The sequence below is a fragment of the Enhydra lutris genome, unplaced genomic scaffold (genome assembly GCF_002288905.1).
Source record: "Enhydra lutris kenyoni isolate GAN:26980312 unplaced genomic scaffold, ASM228890v2 scaffoldscaffold8, whole genome shotgun sequence".
Classification (NCBI taxonomy): Eukaryota; Metazoa; Chordata; class Mammalia; order Carnivora; family Mustelidae; genus Enhydra; species Enhydra lutris.
In genome coordinates this window covers 42,004,501-42,015,246 of record NW_019154092.1, presented here as the reverse complement: position 1 = coordinate 42,015,246, position 10,746 = coordinate 42,004,501, and the positions used below count along the sequence as shown (strand labels likewise).

Sequence of the window (10,746 nt, the reverse complement as noted above, 5' to 3'; positions counted from 1 at the left end):
ATCTGTGTTGCTTAAAGTGTGAATAGTGATTACTTCTGAGGGATATTAGTTGGAAAGGAGAACAAGTGAGATTTCTTTTTTTTTTTTTTTTTTTAAACAAGTGAGATTTCTAGTGCTCTGGAAATGTCCTATATCTTTTTTTTTTTAAGATCTTGTTTTTAGGGGGGCGCCTGGTGGCTCAGTGGGTTAAAGCCTCTGCCTTCGGCTCAGGTCACGATCCCAGGGTCCTGGGATTAAGCCCCGCATGGTGGGGGGGGGGGTCTCTGCTCAGCAGGGAGCCTGCTTCCTCCTCTCTCCCTCTGCCTCTCTGCCTACTTGTAATCTCTGCCTGTCAAATAAATAAAATCTTAAAAAAAAAAAAAAGATCTTGTTTTTAGGGGCGCCTGGGTGGCTCAGTGGGTTAAGCCTCTGCCTTCAGCTCAGGTAATGATCTCAGGGCCCTGGAATCAAGTCCAGCATCGGGCTCTCTGCTTGGCAGGGAGCCTGCTTCCTCCTCTCTTTCTCTCTGCCTGCCTCTCTGCCTACTTGTGATCTCTGTCAAATAAATAAAATCTTAAAAAAAAAAAAAGAAGAAGAGAGATCTTGTTTTTACGTAATCTCTACATCCAATATGGGGCTCAAACATACAAACCTGAGATCAAGAGCCACATGTTCTCCAAACTGAGCCAGCCAGGTGCTGATTGGAAATTTTCTGTATCTTAATGTGAGTGGTAGTTACACAGTATGTAGGTAGGTAAAGACTTAGATATATCCTTAACATTTGACAGTTTACTAGAGGCAAGTCAATAACAAAAGTGAATTAATTTAGAAAGTTAATTCTTAGATGCATGAGTCCACATGGGTAAATCCCAAAAAGACTTCTGAAAGAAAAAAGCAAGTCACAGAGTAATATATACTGAATGATTCTGTTTCTATATGGTTTAAAAACAGACCAAACTAAGCAATATGCTATTTAGGGATACAGAGGTAGTAAAAATTTCTGACATACGATCAAGAAACACGTTGCGGGGCGAGCACGTGGGTGGCTCAGTGCGTTAAGTGTCTGCCTTCCGCTCAGGTCATGATTCTAGGATCCTGGGATCGGTCATGATCTCAGGGTCCTGGGATCGAGCCCCACATAGAGCCCGGAATTGGTCTCTCTTCTCAGCAGGGAGCCTGCTTCCCCCTCTCTCTCTGCCTGCCTCTCGGCCTACTTGTGATCTCTGTCAAATAAATAAATAAAATCTTTAAAAAAAAAAAGGAGACGCACAGAGGGGACTCTTGGGATATTGTCATTCTGCTTCTTAGCTGGGTTGTGGGTTTCACATTATTCTTAGTCTTAAACTGTGTCAGTTATAGATTTCTTTTCACGTATAATATGTTTCACAATTTAAAAAAGAAACAGCAGCAGCATGGGTCACCTCTCCAAAACTCTTCACTTACTAATGCTTTGTTCCTAAATTTTAATGTAATGTTATTCTACAAATAATACACTGATATAATCTTTAACGTTAAAAAGTTTTTTTTTAATGCAGATAGTATAAAAATCCCTCCTAATCACCCTCATCTTGGGTTTTTTTTTTTAACTTTTATTTGCATTTATTTTATGCAGAATTTACTCCCTGACCATATATTTTTGCTTCTTCAGTTTCTTCTGGGATAGCTTTTTTTTTTTCTGTGTAGCCTCCTCTTCTGGCTTAGGAACAACGTGCTCTTTTTCAGTAAGGATCATCTCAGTGTGGGCAGGGAGGTTCGTGTCTGTGTTAATCTGACCATGAGCCCTGTACTCGTGTACAAGATGTACCTGGCATCCTGGGGGCTTTGTTCTCCTGGATGTGCTCCATGACCAGAGAATCGACATCTAAACACTTGAGTTCAGCAGCATTCTCTGCACTCAGAAGCCTGTGCATTTTTCAGCACTCTCTTTGCGTCACCGACCCTATGTCCAGCCCCACTGTGTGGCCTGGGCTCACCTGCCAACTCTGCCATTGGAGCAAGGGAAGGCACACATTGCCTCTGCAAAGTGCCAGCTTTCAGACACGTGGTGGCTTTTCTGATCTGCATAGCTTTGTCGGCCTGAGCGGGTCCCCTGCGTGTTCTTAAAGTGAACGCGAAGAAGATGTGAACCTCTCGATTTGCATGATTTGGTAGGGGCGCTGGGTAAAGTGAATAGCAAACCATTTTCAGAGCACACCGCAGGGCGCTTCCGGGAAAAGTCATCCTAGGTGTTTTTCTGTAGTGACTTTTTTATTGTTGACTTTGAAAATAGACTTTAAGCAATCTCTAGGACAAGAAGTGAAATGAACACAGGAACAATCTTTCAAAACCTACTCATCTGTTATTCTCAATGTTTATGTTTTAATTTTTACTGTGAGACTAGTACATGCTGAACCCCATGCACCTACAACAGTGCCTGGCCCAGAATAATCAATATTTATGGAATGCATAATGAATGTTCTTTCCAAAAAATTGTGATTTCAAGATGTATGTATGTTATACAAAGTAAAAACTCTTCCTTACTCTTCTCCTTCCCATGCTCTTTTAATTCTGATGTTTGTGTCCAAGGAAAAAGCTTCTACATTTTGTGACTCCCTCACTTAGCTCTTCTTGGGAAATTTTATCTTTTGGTAGTCTTTTACTAGAGGAGAGTTGTGTGCCATTCGGGGTCCATTGCCACCTGTTGGAGGCAGTGAACCCATGATAGGTTGGCTGTGGTGATATTGTGATTTATAATTAATATATTTGTGGTCTTCATGTTTCTGGCCCACAGCTCTTAAAACTCTTGGAATTTCCTTCTGGAACAGAGTAACAAAGGTGTCTTTTGATATGTTAATGATGTAATTTGACGCGCCCCTTGGGATGTGGGCTGCTTGCTGGGAGACCCTACCGTAAGATTTACCCCAGTTCCACTCCCCTGATCGCCAGGGAGGAGAGAGGGGCTGAAGGTGGAGTCATTTGCTAAAGACCAATGATTTAATCAATCCTGGCTAGTTAACGAAACCTCCATAGAAACCCCAAAATATGCGTTTGCAGAGCTTCTGGGTTGGTGGTGCGGGAGAGTGGCCCTCATGAGGACAGGGAAGCTCCTCACCCTTTCCCCAAACCCAGTCCTAAGCATCTCTTCCATCTGGCTGTTCCTGTATCCTTTTATAATAAATCAGCGATCCTTTCACTAGTAAGTAAAATGTTTCTGTGAGTTCTCAGAGCCACTCAAACAAATTAAACCCAAGGAGGGGGTCATGGGATCATTCGCTTTATTGCCAGTTGGTTAGAAGCACAACCTGGGTTTGGGATTGGCATCTGAAGGGGGAGTGGGAGGGAGCCTTGTGGGACTGAGCCCTTAATGTGTGAGATCTGATGCTCTCTCCAGGTAGATAGCAACAGAAGGGAGCTGAATTATAGGAGACGCAGTGGTGTCAGAATTGCTTGGTGATGTGGGGAAACCTCTCACCCCTACACTCGAAATCGGTACCAGATTACTTTTGGTAGCTGCATTTAAATGCCACAACCTCTGGGAAGCCTTTCTTTCTTCCTCTCAGAGGGTCTCTTGTCCTTGTACCCTGCAGTCTCAGGGGTTCTCCTTCAGGCTACCTTGTGCACCTGCGGATTATTTCACAGGATGGTGAGCTCCATGCACACAGACACTTCCTAGAGTACCTCGGGAAACACATTTTCTAGATGTTTTGGAACTAAATAGAAAAAAAAAAAAATTAAGCACAACTAGAAATCATCAAATGCTAAATGAGAAAATTAACTTGAATATCTCCCCCTAATATTTTAGTAGCACGTGTAAGGGCAGTTTAAGTGACCTTGTCAAACAGCTAAGCCACCACTCTGACACCTGGTGAGCGACCCAGTGGAGGCTTTGGAGGTTTGGGTATCTGTTCTCCCGTGGTCTTTCCTGCTCTTTCCTCCAGATATCCCCATCCCCATTCTCCACACAATGGCAGGCTAGCACAGACTAGGCTCGTGCTGCTGGCTTCTGGGAGATTCACTCTGCCTGGTGAGGCCAGCAGTCTCATTATTGTATAATTATATCCTTCTACAAAACGTCTTCTAGTGTATGTTAAGACATCGTTTACCTAATTTGGTTCCTTGGCACCAATAAGTCAGGCCCTGTCATCTGAGATCAGTTGCATTTCTTCAAATCTTCTTTGGATTGTTTGTATCCAGTTAGGGGTTAAATTATGTCACTCACCCACCCCCCAACACACACATAATTCTGTGAAGTCCTAGCTAGCCCTCTCTCTCTCTCTCTCTCTCTCTCTCTCTCTCTCTCTCTCACACACACACACACACACACACACACACAATTTCTGTGTTGAAGTCTCAATCCAGTACCTCAGAATGTGACCCTGACCCTATTTGCAAGTGGGTCATTGCAGATGGGATTAGTTAGAATGAGGCCGTTAGGGTAGACTGGAATCCCATATGATGGGTATTCTTACAAAAAAGGAATTTGGACACAGAGACATATGCAGGCAGAGAGACCACCATGAGAAGATGAAAGCAGAGATCAGGTGACCTTCTTCTACAAGTCACGGGACTCCAAAGATTGCCAGGAATCCACCAGATGCCAGCTGGGAGGCACAGAACAGATCTCCCCTCGGGTCTCTGGAAGAACCAACCTTGCCAACACCTTGATTTCGGACTTCCAGCCTCCAGAAGACAAGACAATAGATGTCTATTGTTTAAATTCCTCTGTTGGGGCGCCTGGGTGGCTCAGTGGGTTAAAGCCTCTGCCTTCAGCTCAGGTCATGGTCCCAGGGTCCTTGGATCAAGCCCCGCATTGGGAATCTCTGCTCAGTGGGGAGCCTGCTAAAACAAACAAAAAAACAAACAAACAAAATAAATCCCTCTGTTTGCGGTACTTTGTCAGAGTAGCCCTGACTAACACACCCAGGCCTGCAGTCTGTTGCCATTGGAAAGTCAAAGAACTCTGAGGACATCGCTATGGATCTTCAGGTACCAGTGGTGTTGCCCAAAAGATCTCTGAGGTGGCCTTTTCCAGTGAAGAAGAGTGGGCTCTGCAGCCAGACTGCCTGGGTTTGGGTTTGAATCGCCACTTGCCAGTTTTGTGATGTCGGGAAGTCTATTTGACTTTGGACTGTAAAATGGGGATGATAATGTGCCTATTCTGGAGGGTTGTGATGATCAGGGAGTTAATACACCTGCAACTTTAGACCCATAACTGGCACGGGTAGCTGTTTTCCAGACGAATCCCTTAACTAATATTAGTTTGTGACTCATCCTAATTTGTCCCCAGCAGGAAGGAGCCGGTGACAACTGCATGGTGTGCCTTGTCCTCAAGCCTTGTTCCTCCAGCAGTGCAGCAGAGGACAGCTCCTCTCGGGGGACAGCTGTGGGGAGCTGTGGTGGTCTGGCTGACCGGAGCCCTCCTCCCCAGGCCCAGCTTCAGAGCGTAGGAGAAGGGAAGATGAACAGGGACTCTGAGGCACAGATGTGTCGCTGAGCTATGGGAGGGGTTGGAGGGACTGGAGAGGTAATTGTGTAGCCTCTCACTCGGCCAAGCAACAGCCCAGAACCGTGGAGTCTCTGTGGCCTTTTGAGCCACCCGCGCTGCCCGTCGAGGTGTCTGATTGCCTGCTAACAGGCGGCATTACTGGGACTTCGGGAAGGCTTTAGATGATGTTCCATTCCATCATCAGCTTACCGGCTGTGTGTCCTCGTCCAAATCCTCGCCCGGCCCTGGCACTCAGCTCTTCCTCTCTCCAGGGAAGAGACCTGATTAATTGCCAATGTTCCTTCCCAGTTGTAATTTCTTTTCTTTTCTCTTCTTTCTTTCTTTCTTTCTTTCTTTCTTTCTTTCTTTCTTTCTTTCTTTTTAAGATTTAAATTATTTATTCAAGAGAGAGCTAGGAAAAGCACAAGCAGGTAGGGGGAGGGGAAGAGAGAGGGAGAAGTCAATTCCCTGCTGAGCAGGGGCTCGGTTCCAGGACCCTAGGGTCATGACTTGAGCCAAATGCAGACGCTTAACCAACGGAGCCACCCAGGCACCCCCTCCAACCCACCCAGCCCCTTGTAATTCTGACTACCCGTTCAACCGGATTCAGCTTGAGCACATGTAGGGATTGGAATCTCATGTTTCTTCCACGTAAACCAGCTGACCTCCACTTAAACTGTTGTGAGGTGCTTTCCGAGTCAGTAAGTACAGTTTCTACACCAACCCTTCTCTCGCGCAGGGTTGTTTGGAGATTTAAATAAAGGAACAGTGCACAACTCGTAACAAGCAGCCCATAGTGTGAATGGCTATTTGTTAGTACCGATATCCTTGTCAGCATGTTCTTCTGTGGAGCTGAAACCTGTATCCAATGCTTCAAACCTTTGGTCCCAGTTTGGCTCTCGGGGGCAACACGAAAGAAGTCTGGTCATGCCTCCTGAGAGCAGTTACTTATCTCAAGTCTTAGTCTAGTTGTTCATGCTCAGTGCCGGTAGCCATTTTGTATCTGCCATGACTTCCAGGCATCTCACCAACCTGACGGCCCTGCCCAGATGATCTAGTTCTGGTTAATCTCGATCCCTCTTTGGAGGAAAGTCCAGGGACTGGCAATGACAACATGTGAGTTGATTACTATTTGGACTATGCAGATGAAATAACTTTTTTTTTTTAAAGATTTTATTTATTTGAGAGAGAGAGCATGAGGTCAGAGGTCAGTGGGAGAAGCAGACTCCCTGCCAAGCAGGGAGCCTGATGTGGGACTTGATCTGGGGACTCCAGGATCATGACCTGAGCCAAAGGCCATCTCTTAACCAACTGAGACACCCAGGTGACCAAAATAACATTTATTTTAAAAAGGCATGTGGGGTGCCTGGGTGGCTCAGTTGGTTAAGTGTCCAACCCAATTTCAGCTCAGGGTCCTGAGATCGAGTCCCATGTCAGGCTCTGTGCTCGGCCTAGAATCTGCTCCTGATTCTCTCTCTCCTTCTCCTTCTACCCTCCCCCCCCCACCACCCCGCTCACTCACTCTCTCTCTTTCTCTCAAATAAATAAATAAACAAATAAATAAATAAAATCTTTTTTTAATAAAGGCATGCTACATGTATTACTTAATTCTCATACCAACTGTAAGATGCGAGTGGGGTACTACTGTCTCCTCTTTTACAGAGCGAAGAAAACTAGGCTCAGAGGAGTCAAGGAGCTGTTATGGACTGCGTGCTTGTGTTCCCCGAAAAGACATATAAACTAAACCCACATGGGGTGACATTAGGAGGTGGGACCTTTTGGAGGTAATTAGGTTTAGATCAGGTCATAAAGGTGGAACCTCTATGATGAGATCAGTGTTTTTATTTTTTTAAAGATCTTTTTTTTTTTTTTTTGAGGTAAGTGTTCCTTTTAGAAGAAACTAGAGCTCTCTTTCTCTACCCTGTGAGGATATAATAAAAAGATGCTATTTGCAAACCCAGGAAAAGGCTGTCACCAGACACTGGATCTGCCTGCACCTTGAGCTTGGACTTCCCACCTCCAGAACTGTGAGAACCATGTCTGTTGTTTAAACCATCCACTCTGCAGTATTCTGTTAGAGCAGCCTGAACTGGCCAGGATGGTTAGCTTTCCAAACCATTCAGCTCATAAATTATGGAACCAGGACTTAAGTACAGATCTGACTCCATAGTCTGCTCTCAGGGCATTGAAAATCTGAGCACTGTTCTTGGAATAGGTTTGAAACAATAATCTGTAAGTAGTCTTGATCTTGCTTGTGGGGGGGGCCTTCTGTTAGGCATGGGTCTTTTTTGGCCCTTTAGGTTCTAAAAAAGGGAGTCAGTCCCTAGTAAAAGGTTGACTCAGTGTCCATAACCGAGACCATTTGATGATTTGGAGAGCTATTATATTCCTAAAGGGCCATGGTGGCATTTAGCACTTCTGAAATAACTTGTTGATTTATTTATGTATTTTTAAAATTTATCTGAAAGAGGGGGGAGAGTAAACACAAGAGAGAGTGAAAGAGAGAACACCAGTAGGAGGAGAGGCAGAAGGAAAGGAAGAAGCAGACTCCCTGCTCAGCAGGGAGCCCAAAGCAACATGTGAGCTCCATCCCAGGACCCTGCGATCATGACCTGAGCTGAAGACAAACGTGCCAACTGACAGCCACCCAATCTTCTTGTTGATTTAGATCCGCTCTGCGTTTGTTTGTTGTTTGTTTTAATACCAAAGGAAAGTTCAGTTTTGCAGATGTAAATCTTGTTATTAAGATGTCAATGAAAATTCTGATCCTGGCAGTCCCAGGTGATTTATTTTCACATTTATTTCTCAAAAAGCTGTTCCTTTGGGCCTGGATACCAGGCTGTGCTGGATAATCTTGTCCTTCATGGCAATTTAACCCAATTTTTGATTGTATAATGCCCGTCTGGTCTACTAGACTTTAAACTTTTGAGGTCAGGCTCAGGTCTAAAGCATAATGCACAGAGAATTGCTAAGTAAATATGTGCTGAATGATTGAGCCAAAGGATGTCGTCAATCAGAAACATGAGTCTTCCTTTTAAGTATCTCTCTGGAAAGTCTCTGAGTAAGGAGGGCCATGAAGAGGTTATGTAGGACTGCAATTTCAGACACCATAATTTTTCCAATAACTCACTGGATATTTCACTGCCTGACTGGCTTTCCTGGGGAACCCAACATATTTCTGGGTATAGTTGATTTTCATAATAGTCTAACCAAAATGTGCTGGCAAGGTATAGGTCTGCTGCTGCAAAATATATATGCCTTCCAAAGCAAAGTATCTTTTCTTTGTACATTTTCTGCTTTACAGTTACTTTCTAAGTAGGATGAATACTGGTACAGTCTGAGATTGAAAATGTGTTGGGAAAAGAAACAGCCATTTGGAAGTTTTGTTTCTTAATTAAACTTCATATTTTTGAATGTATTCATTTTGCATTTGCTGCTATAATAAGTTACTATGGATTTAGTGGCTTAACACCACACACATTTATAATTTCATAGTTCTGGAGGTCAGAAGTCTGACACAATTCTCACTGAGCTAAAATCAAGGTATTGGTAAGACTGGGTTCCCTTCTGGAGGCTCTAGGGGATATAATCTGTTTCCTGGTCTTTTTCAGCTTCTAGAGGCCACTGCATATGTTCCCAGTGTCTTGCCATCTTCAAAGTCAGCAATGTCTCGTCCTCACACTGCATCACTTCATCTTCTTACAGAGCCATATTTATTTATTTTAAAGATGTATTTATTTATTTTAGAGAGAGTGAGAGTACATGAGCAGTAATGGGGGAGGGACAGAGGGAGAGGGAGAGAGAGAATCTCAAGCAGACTCCTCGTTGAGGGCAGAGACTTATACAGCTGCAGAGCCATATTTATCTCTCTTGACTTCCTCTCACTTTTCACTTTTGTGATTACATTAGGCCCACCCTGATAATGCTGGATAGTCTCCCTCTTTGAAAGTCATCTGATTAGCAAACTACTGTTATCTTAACCCTTTGCTATGTAACCAAAGAAACTGATAGGTTTTGGGGATTAAGATGTGGATGTCTTCAGGGAGACCATTACTCTGCCTAGCACATGCAATAATTTTAGATTTACAGAAGAATTGTAAAGCACAGAGTTCCTATACATCCTTCACCCAGTTTCTTTTAATGTTAGTATCTTACATAATAACAGTAACACATTTGTCAAAATTAGGAAATTAACATTGGTACAATACCCTTAACTAAACTCCAGACTTCATTTGGATTTCATAAGTTTTCCCACTATTGCCTTTTTTTGGTTCTAGGATCCAACCAGGACACCCAGTTGCATTTAGTAGGTTTTCATGACTTTCCTGCTAGTGTTTCTGCACTAACCTGACGCTGATGTAATCGAGTTGGTCAAAGTTATCATGACAGTGGTTCTGACAGTGTTGAGAGATGGTGACAAAAGATAATACTTAGCACATTACATGTACAATAAAAGGTTTGTGAAAGATTGCTACTCCAATTTATGGTTCATATATTGGGAAAACCGTTCCTAATTTAACACTCTGATTTATGATGATTGCCTAGCAGTATTTTAACATTTACTAAGGAACACTGGTAAGACTGTTTTTATTTCAAGTTCTCCAAAAAATATTAAAAAGAGGGGACATTAAATTTTAATAACAAGTTTGCCTTAAATTAGGATGAGTTGCTTCTTGGTCTATAATGCTAGTTCTGAAGAGAGGTTCACATTTATTTCTAGATCATTTTGGGGTAGCTAGAGGGTGTAATTCTTGGTACAGGCAAAAATATTAAGTACTTTGAGTTTGGTTTGGGGGCCTCTCTTTTTGCTAAAATTTAAAAATAAAAATTATAAAACTATAGATGTAACACATATTCATTGCAGGAAAAATAGGAAACAGGGAAAAATGGAATTTAATTACATGAGATCTCATTCCTCAAAGTTTATAATTGTTAATATTCTTTTAGCCTTTCCCCCCACTGTGTGTGTATATACGTATATAATAAACATAAATATAATTCATTTATGAAAATTGGATATTATACATACTGTTTCCGCTGGATATAACATGAGCGTGTATCCCTAGTATCCTTTACAATGGCTGCATAGTAGTGCCCACCTCTTCTTAGCTAGGCTCTCAGGTACTTTGTGTTTTAGTGTGTTTTCCTGAAATAATCTGTAAGCTCGGGGAATATATTGGCAACAGATGCCAGAAAAGTACATAGAAGATATGTATGGTACTTCTCAGAGTGCATTTGACACACTGATTGTAAAACAGAATAGTGTTATCTATCTCAGTGTTATTTGGAGAAACAACAGTGTA

At 42.9% G+C, this 10,746-nt stretch overlaps 1 pseudogene; it reads right to left on the bottom strand.

The window, feature by feature from the left end:
* Nucleotides 1-1,583: 1,583 nt before the first annotated feature.
* Nucleotides 1,584-4,928, bottom strand: LOC111142418 (annotated as a pseudogene).
* Between the last annotated feature and the right edge of the window lie 5,818 nt (nucleotides 4,929-10,746).